The 15,969-nt window shown below is 40.1% G+C and overlaps 1 long non-coding RNA gene across 1 annotated transcript; it reads left to right on the top strand.

The window, feature by feature from the left end:
- The first annotated feature begins 807 nt into the window (after positions 1–807).
- Positions 808–14,377, top strand: LOC106696393. The gene is made up of 3 exons (XR_001347322.2): positions 808–921; positions 11,647–11,772; positions 14,249–14,377. It is a non-coding gene; the product is annotated as an uncharacterized LOC106696393 (long non-coding RNA).
- Positions 14,378–15,969: the final 1,592 nt, after the last annotated feature.

Here is a 15,969-nt window from a genome sequence, read left to right as displayed (position 1 = left end):
TACCAGATCACAGCAGTGATCATCTCTCTCGGACACGCAAAACCTTACAGTGGCTCTAGCTCTCTTTTACTTAAATCTCCTCTTCTCTCTGGCATTCAGTGCTTCCAAAATCCAGTGCTAACCCATGTCCAACCCCGTCTTCCTCTTTCCCAACTGTGCATATCTAGCCATGAGTAGGGACCAAGCAAGCCCCATGCTGCTTTCTGCCCCTGCTCATGCCAGTCCCTCCCCCCCAGAAGCAGTTCCCCATTTTCCAAGCTCTCAAAATGTCATTTTTGAACTCTTGGCTTTTTTCACCCCAATGTCATCTTTTTAACAACACCATCACTTGTCCTTTGCTCTGCACACCTAGTCAAGAGGAATTTCTCTATCTCATCTCTTAGAGCATTTCCTCTGTGATTTTCTTGGGGTTCACAACTTTCTCCTTCATATTTTGTTCATTTGTGCTTCTCATAGCTTTGCTCTGGATGGCACCCTCAGGATAGTTCACAATGGCTGACACACAGGGGGTCACCTGTGGGTATTGGAAGGACTGAAGTGAGGGACAGAGTTCATGGTCACTGGGAGAGCACGAGCTGGCTGCTGGCTGCCAAGTTTGCTTTAGGTGCAGAGCTGGGCTGGCTGACCTGTTTTCTTGTAGCTCCAGGGTTTTATGCGTCTAGGAGTCTATGAATAGGCAAAGCAAAAAGTCCACACTAAGCATCTTTTCTGCTCCTACCCCCAATCTCAGGTTCAGGGAGATCCCTCGGGGATCAGTGCTTTAAATCACACTCATGGCACGCTGTGGAAGGGCACTCCTTCCAGGAGCTGACTAATGCTGCCCGGCCTTTCCCAGGGAGCGCTGTCTGCTGCCTTCTGGGCAGGCTGTGTTTTTCCTCTGTACTCTGGAGCCTCTCAGCTCCTCTGGCCTGCCTGGCACAGGTAAGGCCTCTGAACAGAGGCGTCCTTCTCCTGGGAGTGCTCCAGTGGCCCCTCCCTCGGACACCAGCACAAGGTTTCCTCCTCCCCACTGTCTCATGTGCTGCCTGCCTGTAGCACACAGGGCCCAGGCTGGGAGCTCTATGATCACCAGAAGACAAGGGTACAGCGTAGGAAAGGGTGGCAAAGAGAGATCCCTTTACTCCTGCACCCTTCAGGGAAAAGGGAGAATTTGACTGGAGCCTGTTTTCTGGGTAATTTGGCATCAGACAGCAGCAAGGCTTGGAATCTTGCCAAATCTTTGTTTTGTTTTGTGTTTTTCCTCTCCTCCAATCATCCCAAGCCATTGGGGAGCCGGAGGGCATCAAGGGGTGGGGGCTGCAGGCACATTGGGGCTGAGAAGGAATGCTGAGCCTGCAGAAGTGGCCCATTGAGATTCCTGCTCACAGCGGAGGGGCGGTGGCACCCCAGCCTACCACCACAAGGGCAGCTCTGTCCTGTGGGCACAGGGCTCTGTCCCAGCCCCACTGGCTGGGAGAGAACAACATTTCCTTATAAGGCCCCGATGGCCTTGCCAAGGCTGGACGCTCCGACAGACTGTAGCTTTCCATTCTCCTCGCCCAGCTCCAGTGCAGGCCTTGAATGTAGCCCTTGTTGTCAGGCTCCTCCTCTCTTCCAGGGCCCCCACCCCACCCACTTCCAGTCCCTGCCAGAGCCAGCCCCACTGAGCAGGATAAACAGCCCAGAGGCCTCTCCCAGGGAGGGCCTGGTTCTGCTCAGGCCTGCTGGAGGCAGCACAGGGTAGCAGAAAGAGCAGCAGGATGCAGGGTTCACCAGCCTTGCAATTGCTTTACCTGTGCATGAAGGTTCAGCGAAGTTCCCAACTTCTATGAGCCTGTTTCCCCACCTGGAAAACAGATCTAATTGCCAAGAGGTCCAAATTCTTTGCATTGCATTCAAAGCCCGTCCTAGTCTGGCTCCTTTCACAGCCTTTCCTCTATTTGCTACCCCATGGTCGGTTCCCTAAACCCTTCCCCACACTCATGCTTTCTTTCTTAGGCTGCCAGGGCTGTGCATGTGGAATGACCCCGTGAAATGCCTGCAGGGCCCCCTTACCCTAAATATGCCTTCTTTCCTTCCCCCAGGGAAAAGGAATCCCCTCTCTCTTCTCTCCTCTTCATTCGCATGCACCTCTCCTAGAGCCTTTCTGTTTTGCAATTGCAATGATTTGTGTATAAGCCTTTTCCTTTATCAGATATTGAGTGGTCCCCTTGAGGATCAAATGGTCTCTCTTCCTTTTTATATTCCTGAGCTCTACCACAGAACCAGCACGGAATCAGTGCTTCATGAAATGCCTGAATGTACAGTACTGGGCAAGCTCAAAAGAGACAACTGATCAGCAAACACTGTGTAAACTATAAAGTGCTGTGCACTTGTAAAGGGTAACAATCATATCATGCTGCCCTCCACCCCTAATTCTACCCTTTGTACGTTATCATAACGCCTTTTCCTGTCTGCCAAGTTCAGTATCCTGAATTCTGGGCTCATTGCAACCCCTCAAGTGCTTAACATCTATCACTAAGATATTACTGTTCCTTTTTTTTTTTTACTTAATCCCTTTACCTTTTTCACCAGCCTTCCACCCCTCTCCCTTCTGACAGCTGCCAGTCTATTCTCTGTACTTATGAGTCTGTTTCTATTTTGCCTGTTTATTTTGTTCATTAGATTCCACATAAAGTAAAATAATGTGATAGTTGTCTTTCTTTGACAGGCTTATTTCACTTAGCATAATATTCTTTAGGTCCATTCATGCTGTGGAAAAGGTAAGATTTCTTTCTTTTTTACAGGTGAAAACTATTCCATTGTGTAAATGTACCATAGCTTTTTTATTACTCATCTACTGATGGGCATTTGGGCTGCTTCCAAATCTTGGCTATTGTAAATAACTCTGCAATGAATATAGGGGTGCATATATTCTTTCAAGTAGTGTTTTGGGTTTCTTTTGATATATTCCCAGAAGTGAAATAGATGGGTTATAAGGCAGTTTTATTTTTTGAGGGAACTGCATACTGCTTTCCACAGTGGCTGCACCAATCTGCATTTCCACCAACAATGCACGAGGGTTTTTTTACTCCACAACCTACCCAACACTTGTTATTTGTTGATTTATTGATGATAGATATTCTGACAGGCTTGAGGTGATATCTCATGGGGTTTTCATTTGCATTTCTCTGATGACTAATGATATTGTGCATATTTTCAATGTCTGTTGGCCATCTGTATGTCTTCTTTGGAGAAGGCTCTCTTCAGGTCCTTTGTCCATTTTTCAATTAGATTGCTCGTTTTTGGTGTTGAGTTGTATAATTTCTTTATAAATTTTGGATATTAATCTCTTATCAGATGTATCACTGGCAAATATATTCTCCCATTCAGTGGGGGTGTTTTCATTTTGTTGATGGTTTCATTTGCTGTGCAAAACTATTTTTTATGTAGTTCCATTTGTTTATTTTTTTTGTTTCCCTTGCCTGAGGCAATATATTAGAAAAAAATATTGCTACAAGAAATGTCTGAGATTTCACTGCCTACGTTTTCTTCTAAGACTTTTATGGTTTCAAGTCTAACATTTATGTCTTTAATCCATTTTGAATGTATTCTTTTAAAAATATTTTTATTGATTTCAGTAAGGAAAGGAGAGGGAGAGAGAGAGATAAAAACATCAATGATGAGAATCATTGATCATCTGCCTCCTACATGCCCCCCCCTACCCATCCCACACTGGGAATCAAGCCTGCAACTTGGGCATGTGCCTTGTCTGGGAATCAAAACATGACCTCCTGGTTCATAGGTTGATGCTCAACCACTGAGCCATGCCAGTCAGGCTTGAGTGTATTCTTGTGCATGGTGTAAGAATGTGGTCTACTTTCTTTCTTTTTTTTTTTTTTCCTTTTCCTTTTTTTTTTTTTGCACGTATCTGTCCAATTTTCCCAAAACCATTTATTGAATAGACTATTTTTACCCCATTGCATGTTTTTGCCTCCTTTGTCAAATATTAATTGACTAGAGGCCCAGTGCACAAATTCGTGCATGCGTGGGGTCCAGCCAGCCTGCCTGATCTGGGCTAATTGGGCCAGGCTGGCCAGGGGAAGAGTCGTGGGTGGTTGGTGGGCTGGCCCAGCCCCTGATCAGGGTCGGGAATGTGGCTGATCAGGGGTGGGGGCAGCCAGGGGAAGGGGCCCCAGGCAGTTGGCTGGCTGTCCCCACCCCTGTTTGAACTCCCAGTCGAACTACTGGTCGAAGGGACAATTTGCATATTAGCCTTCTATTATATAGGATTATTTCTGGGTTCTGTATTTTGTTCCATTGATCTATATGTCAGTTTTACTGCTAGTACCATGCTGTTTTGATAACTGTGGCCTTGTAGTATTGTTTAATAGCAGGTAGCATGATTCCTCCAACTTTATTCTTCTTCCTCAAGATTGTTGTGGCTAGTCAGGGTCTTTTGTAGTTCCAAATAATTTTTTGGAGTATTGGTTCTAGTTCTGTGAAATATGCCATTGATATCTTGATAGGAGTTGCATTGAATCTATAGATTCCTTTGAATACTATGGGTATTTTAATGATGTTAATTCTTCCTATTTATGAACATGGTATTTATGCTTCCACTTATTTGCATCTTCTTCAATTTCTTTCTTTAGTGTCTTATAATTTTCTAATTACAGGTCTTTTACCATCCTTGGTTTAATTTATTCCTATGTGGGTTTTTTATTGTTATTTTTTATGTAATTGTGAATGGGATTGTTTTCTTAGTTTCCCTTTCTAATAATTTATTATTAGTGTACAAAAATGCAATTGATATTTGGATATTTATTTTGTATCCTGCTACTTTACTGAATTCATTTATCAGTTCTAGTAGTTTTTTGGTGGAATCTTTAGGGTTATCTATATACAGTATAACGTCATCTGCAAATAATGACAGTTTTACTTCTTTCTTTCCAATTTGAATGCTTTTTATCTTTTATTCTTGTCTGATTGTTGTTGCTAGGACTTCCAGTATTATCCTATATAATAAAAGCCAATATGCAAATTGACCGAATGGTGGAACAACCTGTCTCTATGATGCGCACTGACCACCAGGGGGCAGATGCTCAATGCAGGAGCTGCCCCCTGGTGGTCAATGTGTTCCCACAGGGGGAACACCGCTCAGCCAGAAACCAGGCTCACGGCTGGCTAGGGCAGCAGTGGTGGCGGGAGCCTCTCCTGCCTTTGCGGCAGTGCTAAGGATGTCCAACTGATGTCGTAGGCCTGCCCCCCTTCAATTAGACATCCTCTGAGGGCTCCCAGACTGTGAGAGGGTGCAGGCCAGGCTAAGGGACCTCCCTGAGTGCATGAATTTCATGCACCAGGCCTCTAGTCCTATATATTAAAGAGGTATTATGCAAATTAACTGTCACACCATCACCAGATGGCAGCACCCACAGTGGGGCAGGGCTGGCTGCTCCACACGCCTGCCAACAGAGTCCCCTCAGCTCTGCTGGGGCCTCAGGTCCTCCTGCACCCCCCACTGACTGAGGTTCAGGCAAGCTGTGGATGGCAGCTGCCCAGCCACCCAGGGCCAGCCTGAGGCACAGGGCCGGCCTAAAGTGCAGGTAACCAGGGCCAGCTGAGGCTTGTGCTACCAGTAGTGGCAGCAGCAGAGGTGTGATGGGGGTGTCGCCTTCCCCTGATCTCTGGGTCACCTCCCGCCCCTGAGGGCTCCCGGACTGTGAGAGCGGGCAGGCTGGGCTGAGGGACCCCCTCTCCAGTGCATGAATTTTCATGCACCGGGCCTGTAGTGTTGAATAAGAGTGGTGAAAGCAGATATCCCTGTCTTGTTCCTAATCTTAAGGAAAATGCTTATAGTTTTTGCCCATTGAGTATGATGTTTTCTGTGGGTTTGTTATATATGGCCTTTGTTACATTAAGATGTATTCCCTCTATTCCTATTTTGCTGAGAGTTTTTATCATAAGTGGATATGGGATTTTATAAAATGTTTTATCTGCATCTATTAATATGATTGTGTGGTTTTTATCCTTCATTTTGTTTATGTGGTGTATCATATTTCTTGATTTGCACATATTGTACCAACATTGCATCTCCAGAATAAATCCCACTTCATCATGGTATATGATCTTTTAAATGTATATATGGATTCAGTTTGCTAATATTTTTTGAGGATTTTAACATCTATGTTCATCATGAATATTGGCCTATAATGTTCTTTATTCAAAGTGTCTTTATCTGGTTTTGAATTAGGATAATGCTGGACTCATAAAATGAATTTGGCAGTTTTTCCTCTTGAATTTTTTTGGATAGTTTGAGAAGGATAAGTGTTAGTTCTTTGAATGTTTGGTAAAATTCACCTGTGAAGCCATTTGGTCCAAGACTTTTGTTTGTTGGAAGTTTTTTTATTATTATTGTTTTAATTTCATTAGTTGCAATATGTCTATTCAGGTTTTCTGATTCTTCCTGATTCAGTTTTGGAAGTTTGTATGTTTCTAGGAATTTGTCCATTTCATCCATATTGTCCACTTTATTGGCATATAGTTGTTTCTAATATTTTCTTATAATTCTTTATATTTCTTTAGTGTCAGTTGTTATTTCTCTTCTTTCATTTCTGATTTTATTTATTTGTGTACTCTCTATTTTTTGTTGTTGATGAATCTGGTTAAAGGTTTGTCAATCTTGTTTATCTTTTCAAAGAACCAGCTCTTGGTTTCATTAATATTTTGTATTTATTTTAGACTCTATTTGGTTTATTTCAGCTCTGATCTTTATTAATTTACTTTCTTCTATTCACTCTGGGTTTTGTTGGTTGTTTTTTCTAGTTCCTTTAAGTGTAAAGTAGAAACTCAGAGACACAGACAACAGTATGGTGATTACCAGAGGGAAAGGGGGTGGGAGGAATTAGAAGAGGGTAAAGGGGGGGAAATGGAGATGGAAGGAGACTTTACTTGGAGTAGTGAACACACAATACAATATATAGATGATTTATTATAAATTTGTATATCTGAAAGCTATATATTTATATTGACCAATGTCACACCAATAAATTCAATGAAAATAAAAAAAAATGTAACTCTTCTGACATCAGTAATGCCCCAAACCCCTTATATGTTTTTAAAAAAAGATTGGAGAAGTATGGCAAGCACTTAATTAATACACATATAATACTTTTTAGATGTTATGATGTTTTTGATTTTATCAGCTTTTAAAATTCTATTATATTCTCTAAATAAATAGCCATGTTTATAACTTTTAAAAAACGATATTACTGGTCTTTAGAATGCCAGTGGTGGGGGATAAAATCATTTTTGGACATTATCAATTATTTCCATACTGACCCCTTCCATGCACATATCACATGGTCACACAAGATGATTGAATGAATGGGCTCCCAGTCCGTATCCCCACCTCTTTGACTCATTTATACATTCTAGGTTTCCACATCATTCTCAGAAAAAAGAATCCAATAACTTTAGAAGTTAGAAGCATGCTGATTAATCCAATCTCAACATCTGACAGTTGAAGAAACTGGGCTCCCTAAATGAAAAGTGGCTTTCTTTCCTTAAAAAATATATATATATATATACATATATATATAGATATAAATATATATATATATATATATATATTCCCTAGAGGCCCAGCACACGAAATCACATGAGACTCAGACCCGCCACGCCACGCAGGACCCCAGACCCACCGCACCGTGAGACCCATCAATGCACCTCCTGGTGACTGGTTGTTTGGTCATTATGGCATTACAGGCACTGGCCTTTTATAATATAGATAGTTGGTATACAATCCTAGATGGGTTATATTAGTTTTGGGTGTACGATACAGTGATTTGACATTTTAACACCTTACAATGTGATCATCCCGCTAATTCTAGTGACCATCTGTTACCAGGCAAACTTATCACAAGATTATTGACTATATTCCCCTTCACTTTTTCACCCTTCCTCCACCCTCTCCCACCTGGCAACCATCCCTTTGGTCTCTGAGTTCTATGTTTCTATGAGTTAAAGCAGGACTATTTTTATCCCCTTTTGAGGAAAATGGGGCTCAGTGAGCTCAACTAACTTCTTCAAATCACACAGCTAATCAGTAGAGAACATAGGATTCAAATCCTGGTCTGCCTGATTTAAAGCCTATGTCTTCCTATTAGATCAACTGGGAAGAAGTTTCCAATAACCAAAAAAATGAAAAGTGGCTTTTTAATATCACATGAGTCACACACAGAATCAGGATCATGGCTAAGTCCCTGACTCTTGCCACCAAAGCACTCACATCCACATAGTTGCCTCCCTAAGGCAGAGTGATGATGTATATAACAGCATCTCTTGTCAAGCTGACTTCTTATGGGTCTGGGATGTGTCAAGTTCCAAATAAAGAATTTCAGTCTCCACCAGAACAAATCTCTCTGAAATGGGAATTTTTGCAAATTATTGGGTCACTGATTTGCAAGCACAGCACAGTTAGTTACTGTTGTGAAACTCTATTCCCCATGATCCTAGCAACAATTTTAAAACAGAAAAATCTTACTCCAGAATGAAGTACCCTGTTTTTGATCTACATACTCATCTTCTCAGAAATTATTGTAGGACAAAGCTCACAGTTGATCATGAACCATGTTCTAACACTATTTGCCACAGAGTCAAATTCAAGATATAAAATGGGTCTGCTTTGGGCTCCATCCAAGAAGATTTAGTTACTTAAATACCAAAAAGGCCTTATTATAATGATTTTTCTCCTAGAAGATGCCTAAGGGCAGACCCTGTAGGAAGCTAGGATAATAAGTAGAAGGAATCCTGGGCCAGGGGATCTGAGATTAAACTCTGTTCCCAACTCTGGCTCAACTTACTATGAAACCAAAAACAAGTCACCTGTCTTTGTAGATTTTGTTTTTCTCAGCTACAAAATGGGAATAAGGTGCCTCCAAAACCATTTCCAAAGTTAGTAAGAATTAGATCAAATGAGATGATGGATATGAACGTGATTTATGAGTGATAATAAAATGTGTCTGAATAAGGGATAACTATTAATAGACAGAGGTTCTTCCATTGGGGTTTTTCTTCTGGGTACAGAAGAGGAAAAAGAAAAAACCTTTCGTTTCCAGGGTCCTATAATGTTTGCTCCATCTCCCATGGCCACTGGCAGACGCACTATGGCTGATCACTTTCCAGGAAACCAAGGGAAAGGTGGGGCTGGTCTTGTTAAGCAATTGCTTCAAGAAGCTGGAGAATGGCTAAAGGGAGAGATTCTCTTACCCCATATTCTCCTACCCTTTCTTTTCAGGTAGAAAGAAGTGTTTGCCAAGTCCAGACTTTGGGAAAGCTCTGTGTGAATTAGGAAGTCATTTCTCTTCTCTGAGCCTCTATTTCATAATATGAAAAATGAAGAGGTTGAATATAGTGATATTTAAGTTTAGGGATAACAATTTAATTTATTGCCAAAAAGAAATACTTTTGAGCGTGATAACATGTATTATTAGTAATTGCACCAGGATGATCATGGCCTGTTTCAGGCAAAATGAAAGTATGGGCATTTTATTTAGCCCTGTTTCAACTTGCACTATTAGTAGGAAAACAAAATGACCCTGTGAAAAATAAATTACAGCTCCTTCAGTGTCATCTTGGCCACATTGAATTTTGGTTCTACAGGTTGTTTCTACATTATTCTCATTCACCAAGAGAAAAAGTAGGTTTGCAGTTGTTCGTATGGAAAAAGACATGCAGGTTATGATTATTATAATAGTTCTGTTAACTCAAAAGAATGCCACAACGCAGCTGTAAACTACTTTTGCCCTTCCCTTGTATATAAAAGAGCCTGCATATCATAAAGCATTTCTACATCCTTTATCTCCATGTAACAGCCCTGTGAGGCAAGCATGCAAAGGTGTAAATCCCATTTTAGAGACTTTTTTAAAGGCCTAGAAAAAGTCAAGGACTTGCCCAAAGTCATGGAGCAAAGAGAAACAAAGCCATGTCCTAGACCAGTGATGGCGAATCTATGACACACGTGTCAGAGGTGACACGCGAACTCATTTTTTCTGTTGATTTTTCTTTGTTAAATGGCATTTAAATATATAAAATAAATATCAAAAATATAAATCTTTGTTTTACTATGGTTGCAAATATCAAAAAATTTCTATATGTGACACGGCACCAGAGTTAAGTTAGGGTTTTTCAAAATGCTGACACGCTGAGCTCAAAAGGTTTGCCATAACTGTCCTAGACTCTTAGCCCTGTGCTTATTTCATTGGGCCAGATTAGTAATGAGGGAACTTATTTTGCAAAGACTGGCTTTAGGCCAGCCACCTTTCATCCAAAAAGTTTCTTTTCTATCCATAACAATGACATTCAAAGCATGTCAAAGAAATTTTTTTGGACCCCCCTAAAGCTTGACCAGCAACTTAAAAATCAGATGAGGAAACCAATACCCAGATAGAATGAGTTTTCCAAGATTACCCATTAAGACCCATATCCAAGTAGAATTTAGATCCCCAAATTTCTCCTTTAGCACTCTTTCAATATTCACTAAACACAAACATACATAACATATGTCCATTCACCACCTTTCAAAGACTCATGAATTACTTTTTTATTTTCTAACATTGAGAAGCCTCAAGCTATTACTTCCTTTCTTTAGCTTAGAGAAGTAAAAGTGGAAAATATTTAAGTCTAAGGCATTGCAATGGCCACTTGTTATTTCTCTTCCTTGAACTTCCAGTGTAGATTAAATTAAATTCAGTTTCTTCATCAGCAAAGCTTCCGTAATTCCAAATGTCTACCAGAGCCCTGAGGGCACAGCCAAAGGGAGCTTGCCACACAGGAATGAGCACTTGGAAAATCTATAATGAACTTAACTTAGGGTTAAGTTCAGGTTTAGCTACTCCTTTGCGGCATTACCTTGACCAAGTTATTTCCTCAATCTGGGCCTCTGGTTTTTGTTTTTTTTTATCTCTGAAATAAAAGAGTTGGATTAGGTCACGTCTAAACATCCTTCCAGCTCTAACAAGCTGTGAGTATACAAAGTGTAGGTGTAGATGTTTTTGAGTGGAGGGCTGATCAAATTCTTTTCTGTTCATTAGTCTCATAGGAGTCACTGCTCAGGAGAGGTTTTGTCTTCACATCTTGCTGGTAGATATTTCCTATCCCTTTCCTTCTTCCTGTTTCCCTCCTGCTGATTAGCACAAGTAACTACTTGTGCCAGCCAAAAGAAGCAAAGGTCTGGTCACCCTCTCCAGTACACACTAGGGGTGTTGAGTTAGATTAGAGGCATTAGCCAAGTTGCCTAATTGGTGGAATCCTCACAATCTAATACAGTTCTGGAAAACATTGCTCAAAGCCTAATCATTTATTTCCTAATTTATTGCCTGTGCTGAGATCATCATTGCATATATATTTTCTAATGAACTGTAACTACAAGACAAAAGAACAATTCCATGATATGCATTGATGTCACTGTTTGAGTCCAAATGGCCCTGAAGATGGAGGAAAAGAAATATGTAGCAATGACTCATTCCTAATACGGAGGACCAATAGCACAATTTGTGATTCTGAGCTGAAGGGTCAGACACAGGATACCCATTCTGTCAGTCTTCCTTTTATGTGGGAAGTGCAGCTGGTTGGAGTTGACTGCTGTGTTTCTGCTTACCCACACCCTCTCTCTTTCTTCTCATACAGAAAGTTCTTATTCAGTGGAAAACCCATCCAAGTATTATGCATAAGATAGACTCTTCCTACATAACCAAAGAGGCAAACCTATGTCTTGGGTCTGGTCCCCATATGAAGATGAAGGCCAGAATGAAGGTGAATATTATACCAAAGCAAGTCAATCTAATTCCTCACCATGAATTTTCTGGTTTTAGAGAATTATTTTTCCCCATTGGGTTTACTTAGTTGATAGAGTGCAAGTCTTAGGTGACTATCCTACTCATACATGGAGAGAACTGGAAAAAAAAAACCTATGTTATCTGAGACCCTGGATAAAGCCATGTATAAAGCAAGGCTACAATTCAGCTTTTCTGTTACTGAGCTAATATATTCCCTCTTTGGTTTAGGTTAGTTTGAGTTAGGTTTTTGTAATATGCAATTAAAAAGAATCCTGACTCTTGTTAGCTTCTTATTAAAGTCTCCATAGAACCTTTGACTATCAGAGTTGCAAGAATTTTTAATGTGTTCAACTCCATTGTATACATAGAGAGGATCTGTCAAGGTTACCCAAAGAAGTTACAGAACTAGAAGGCAGATTTCTAAATTAATCTAAAAGGTCCTTCAGGCCATGGTCGAGTAGCTCAGTTGGTTAGAGTGTTGTCTCTAATACACCAAGTTTGGGGCTTTGATCCCCAGTCAAGACACATACAAGAATCAACCAATGAATGCATAAATAAGTGGAACAACAAATTGATGTTTCTCTCTCTCTCAAATAAATAAATAAATAAATAGTCCTTCAGAGGTCACTTAATCCAATTCTCAAAGTTATTTTAACATCAATCCTACAGTGTCAAACAGAGGGGAAAAAGTCTCAACTTTGAGCATCATTTTTAAGAGCCATAGGAGTGCCACAGGCCTGAGCTTCCCAAAAGTGTTGTGTTCATACATTCATGCCATCCTCTTATTTTTGTTGCACTTTTATTGCTATTATAATTCCAGAATAAAATGCCTAGCTTCAAATATCATTCACTGTTTTCTTGCAAACTGTATGAACTTGGCCAGATTCGTTATAATATTGTGCATCCGTTTCTTCATCTACAAAATAGAGGTGGTAAAAATAGTGCTCACTTTATAGAACTATTGTAAGTATTCTCAAAACTCATGTATTTAGACCAATGGTTGGAATATAATACTCAATAATTTTTGACTGTTACTACTAGTTTATGATTTTTTAAACAACACTGAGAGACAAGACAACTTATAGATAAGTAAGTTAAGGACCAGAGAGGATAAAAGACATGCTGAAGGTAACATGGTAGTTAGTGGAAGAACTAAAACCAAGTCCCAATTCACATGATTCTTACTTTAAATTGTGTTCCATAAACCAGTTGATCATTTCAGATTGTGCTTACTCATTCACACATTCATTCTTACATTATTGTTTCATGTACTCATTAATTCAGTGAATATTTCCTGAGAACCATAGGTCCTTTTAAGCCCTAGGATCTGTCATTTAAATATTTGGGTTCTAGTCCCAACTCGTCACTAAATCACTATTGAGGACTAGGTCAAGTGATTTCTCTTTGAGCACCAGTTTCTTCAATAGACTGGGCAAAATGTCTCCATGGCTCCTTGCATAGCAAGCTCCTATTTGTGTTTTTAGTGTTACATTATTGGAAGATAAAAAGATGCAGTCTTGGTGCATCTAGAGGAACCCATGACCAAGCCAGAGAAACAAATATACCTGTGATGGATTTGCTTCACCATGCTAGAGTATAACATATGTCACTTAAACAATGTTTCTTGATAAAAATAAATGTGATGTGGCTTCCACATGCAGGGTTGACAGGAAAGTTGATTTCTGGCATATTCTGAAGGCCCTCTCTCACCCCCAGATGAATGACCATGAACAAGAACTTCATATTGAGTTGCACACTGGTGGCCCTTGGGCCCAGTGAAACTTTGTGAAAGTGTTTTGTTTGGCCCATGGTACTTTTTTAAAAACTTTAACTCAACTTTCAACAGCTGGGAAGTTTCTCATTAAAACCCAGATTCTTGGCTTCTCTTGAAAAAGCATAAGATCTAACAAAACTGGACTGGAATTATGAATGACAACTGACATCTTAGAGCTTAACTATTCTAGAGGGGATACATGTCTCCCTAATTAGAGATGAACACTTGGGTTCATATTGAGGCAGACTGTATGAATTCAAACATCAATGATGAGAGAGAATCATGGGAATCGAGCCTACAACCTGGGCATGTGCCTGACCAGGAATCAAACTGTGACTTCCTGGTTCATAGGTTGATGCTCAACCACTGAGCTTGAATTCATGAACAAGAACTTCATATTGAGTTGCACACTGGTGGCCCTTGGGCCCAGTGAAACTTTGTGAAAGTGTTTTTTTATCATGCACATTTAAAAACATTTATGAGAGAGGATGAGAGGGGAAATGAATGTTTTGTAATAACCTGAATATATATATTTTAGATTGAGAACTTTAAGTTTCTGGATTTAATTAGGAATTCATTTTAGGTGAGACAGGGACCAGCATGCTTTGATATTTGATTAGGAGAAATGCTTCTAGACCTAGACAAATCACTTATAAATGTTATCTTCATTTCTCCACAGGTCATTTGAGTTGGTGACTCTGGGTCTTACTTTGATGTACTGGTAACCAGACTCTCTACAGAAAGAAGTCTTGATTTGTAGAGTTTGCCAAATTCACTGTGTAAATACTCCAACCATAAATAAACGCAAGGGTGGTTTAACAACTTCTCATGACATTTCTGAAATTTTAGCAATTGGGTCTTGTGAGCCAGTACAAGCAGACTCAACATAGCAGGTCTATCTAATTCTAGAATGCGGGAATATAAAGATTTTGCTACTTTTCTCTCACTTTGATTTCTATGGAGAAGACAGAATAAATATAAAATATAAGCCATGCCTACCTTCAGAGGCATTTTGGTCTAGGTCAAGAGATAAGAGATAAAGCTAACACTTTTGAAATAATTAGAGGGCCTTTCAAGAAGAATCAGTACCTTATTCAAAATCTCTGCTTGAATGTCCAATAAAAATATCAAATTCACTACATCTAAAATAAGTTTATTGGATTTCCTTCCAAAACTATATTGTATTTCCCCAATCTTCCCATCTCATTAAATAACCTTTCACCCAGTTCTCATGTTAAAGGAGGAGTACTCTTGATTCCTTCCTATTTCTCACCCCCCCCTCTTTAAAATGTGATTGTATTGATTTCAGAAAGGATATAAGAGAGAGAGAAACATCAATGATGAGAGAGAATCATGGGAATCGAGCCTACAACCTGGGCATGTGCCTGACCAGGAATCAAACTGTGACCTCCTGGTTCATAGGTTGATGTTCAACCACTGAGCCACACTGGCTCAACCCCCTTTTTAAATCCAGAAACAAGTCTTGTTTATTCACCTTCAAAATTTATCTTAACTTATCCAAATTCTAGCCTCCTGTTACAATAACCCTAGTCCAGCCCCTTTTACACCCTCTCCCCCAGCCTGGTCTCTAAATCTCTCAGCTCTTCCTCACCATCAGTTTCTACCAGTTATTTCTTGTCTTCAGCCCTACACATTTGCCATGATTAGCTCCTTCTCATTCTTCAGATACTTGTTTAAATGTTACATCCTTACAGAAATCTTCTTTGCCTATCCTGTCTAAAGTAACTCTCCCTACCTGACCAGTAATTCCCCATTCCATCAACCTGCCAATTGTCACACCTTGTTTACTTATTCATGGCTTGCCCCTCCTCACACACACAAAATATAAATTCCATGAGTGTAGAAATCTTTTATGCCTTGTTTTTGCCCTATATCTTCAACCTAGCACAGTGCTTAACACATAGTAAACATTAAATAAATATTTGTTGAATGAATGAATGAGCAAATGATAAAGGTGACATGAGGAGATGACATTTCAAAGAGTCCTTTGGTCTCTAACATTTTAGGAGTCTGTGGCTTTAAGAGTGTATTTTTATACCTTCTTATGTTGGTCCAGTTCTTAAAGTAGAGTAGAATTCAGTGGAGAGACAGATAAATGAAGGCACCAACAGTCAGCAGTAGTCTGGGGCGACTCCCTGGAAGAAGTGGAAATATACTAGGCTTCTCCAGCGTTCCAAATTACACAAAAAAGATCTGTCACCTTATAAAAATTTTCACCCTAATCTTCATTTCAATTGCCAACTACTCTACTTAATGTCAAATGTGATTGTGTTTATGAAAACTTGATGAGCACACTTTTCAGGAACATCTACCTTCTAAACTGCTGTGTTCTTAACTCTGTGTATGTGTGTGTGTGTGTGTGTGTGTGTGTACGCACGT

Source organism: Myotis lucifugus, unplaced genomic scaffold (genome assembly GCF_000147115.1).
Source record: "Myotis lucifugus unplaced genomic scaffold, Myoluc2.0 scaffold_14, whole genome shotgun sequence".
Classification (NCBI taxonomy): Eukaryota; Metazoa; Chordata; class Mammalia; order Chiroptera; family Vespertilionidae; genus Myotis; species Myotis lucifugus.
The sequence above is the reverse complement of the archived record's forward strand: the minus strand, read 5'-3'. Positions and strand labels throughout refer to the sequence as shown.